This window comes from Otolemur garnettii, unplaced genomic scaffold (assembly GCF_000181295.1).
Source record: "Otolemur garnettii isolate 467f Iridium unplaced genomic scaffold, OtoGar3 scaffold00043, whole genome shotgun sequence".
Lineage (NCBI taxonomy): Eukaryota > Metazoa > Chordata > Mammalia > Primates > Galagidae > Otolemur > Otolemur garnettii.
The window spans coordinates 10,887,448-10,889,858 of record NW_003852438.1 but is presented as its reverse complement, the minus strand read 5'-3'; the positions used below and the strand labels follow the sequence as shown (position 1 = coordinate 10,889,858).

The 2,411-nt window shown below is 49.4% G+C and overlaps 1 protein-coding gene and 1 pseudogene across 3 annotated transcripts in view; one reads left to right on the top strand and one right to left on the bottom strand.

Moving 5' to 3' along the window:
• TIMELESS (timeless circadian regulator) overlaps positions 1 to 2,411 on the top strand; it is a 34,286-nt gene that overhangs the window by 22,655 nt on the left and 9,220 nt on the right. The window lies entirely within an intron of this gene.
• LOC111725547 lies at positions 590 to 2,381 on the bottom strand (annotated as a pseudogene).

Here is a 2,411-nt window from a genome sequence, read left to right as displayed (position 1 = left end):
TCTCCTGCCTCCGCCTCCCAAGTAGCTGGGACTACAGGCACCCACCACAACGCCCGGCTATTTTTTGGTTGCAGCCGTCATTGTTGTTTGGCGGGTCAGGCTGGGGATTCGAACCCGCCACCTTAGGTGTACGTGGCTGGCGCCTTGGCCGCCGAGCCAAAGCTGTAGTTTCTAAGAACCCATTGATAATGTTAAGTGAGAGTTTACTGTAATTCTACTAGGTGAAGATAACCATCATTAACTTTTATATATATATATAAAGTCTGAAACATTTTACTTCATATTACACATACTTTTTTAAAAATGTGGAAACATGGGTGGCACCTGTGGCTCAAAGGAGTAGGGCACTGGCCCCATATGCCGGAAGTGGCGGGTTCAAACCCAGCCCCAGCCAAATACTGCAAAAAAAAATGTGGAAACATTCAGGATAATACCACTTGACAAAGAAGGAACCTTGTGTTGGAAGACTTGTTTTCACATAGTCATTTTTCTTTTTTTGCAGTTTCTGGCCGGGACTGGGTTTGAACCTACCACCTATGGCATATAGGGCTGGCGCCTACTCCTTTGAGCCACAGGTGCTGCCGTGTTTTCACATAGTCTTTTTCATGGCTGCTTGTGTCATGCTGAAGAGATAGATTTTGTAGATTGTATTTAAGAAGTTGTGGGGTGGCGCCTGTGGCTTACAGGGGTAGGGCGCTGGCCCCATATGCTGGAGGTGGTGGGTTCAATCCCAGCCCTAGCTAAAAAAAACTGATAAAAAAAAAAAAAGAAGAAGAAGAAGTTGTCAGCTCGGCACCTATGACTCAAGTGGCTAAGGTGCCAGCCATATACACCTAAGGTGGCAGGTTCAGATCCAGCCGGGGCCTGCCAAACAACAATGACGGCTGCAACCAAAAAATAGCCAGCATTGTGGTGGACGTCTGTGGTCCCAGCTACTTGGGAGGTTGAGGCAGGAGATTCACTTGAGCCCAGGAGTTGGAAGTTGCTGTGAGCTGTGATGCTACAGCACTCTACCTGGGGGGACAGCTTGAGGCTCTGTCTCAAAAAAAAAAAGAAGTTGTCATCATTCTGGAGGTACAGCAGTACTTCCTGGAGCTGAAGTTTGGTGAGCAGGGTGCTGGTGGCCACAGAGGGCTAAGGGCTCTGCACGGGCAGGAGGAGGCTGCTGGAGGCCACAGGTGCTTCTGGGCCTCCTGCAGGCAAGAGCCTACACTCATGCTCCTTTGCTGGGGCACAGGTAGATTGTCATGAACAGAAAGGGAGCCGTTGTAGTAGGGATGTGCTGAGGTGAGGCACAAAAGAGGAGCTGGATGTGCTGGATGTCTTGTTGATCTAGGATTCCAAGGGTTGCCCTGTTCCAGGGCTCCAACCAACCACAGGAAACTCAGCTGCCAGGGCTGGGCGGCTGGACACGTGCAGCTGCTGCTCCTGCTGCAAAGCCTGGAGCTTCTGCAGGTCTTGAGCAACTCTTGAGGGGACATCACTCCAGAACTACTATTCTGATAGCCAGGGAGGAGGAGTGGTCGTATCGGGAGTGTGGCCTGTTCCTTCCCAGGAGCCTGAAGTCCTTGTGTCTGAGGTGGAAGGGAGCTGTTGAAATAGACCAGTGGTGGCTGAGCCAGGCCCTTTCCTGAAGCCACAGGGGTGGCAGAAGTGGGAGCTTGGCTGGGATTTGCTGCCCCTGGGGAATTCTGAAGTTTCTCTAACAGGTTCTAAGTTCTGGAAGCATTTTGTGCACCATGAGAAATCCTAATGTTATGGAGAGACTGTGGCTGGACAGGTCCAGCAAAAACTTCTCCCAAAGAATGGGTACTGCGATTTTCACAGGGCTACTGTTTAGGCAGCTCTGCCAATGGGTACAGGTCTGAACTGACCATGAGCTTCTGGACACAGCTGCTTCTCAATCGGGGGTGAGCATCTCTTTGGTTCCTCATAAGACAGGGAGCATACAACCCCTTGCCTAACTGGAAGTTTTTCTCTCTGTTGCTGCTGCTGGAGGGACTGTGGAGACTCTGCAACTTCCTGACACACAGCTCTCTCCTGCTTCCCAAACAGATCTATTTAGGATAAGTGCTGGGGCTCAGGGTCTAAGATCTGGCTAGGCTAAGGTCTGTGCTGTTTCTGGGTTTCACTGGAATTGGTTTGATGAGATTGGGGTTGTCATAGATGGCTGTCTTTTTTGGCTCAGAGTAGGTTTTACACTTTGTGTATTCATCTTTGGTCTTGGTGAGCATTTGCAAGATATCTACTTCTATGCCCTCTCCTAAATTGAGGATCACTGGGCAGAGTCCTGCTCCAGCTCCCTGGTGGGCTTTCAACTGGTCATACTGCATTAGGTTTTTCATAAGCTCTGCAGTTCTCTGGCATTCCTTATCATAAAACCAAATTCTTTCTTTTTTTTTTTTTTTTTT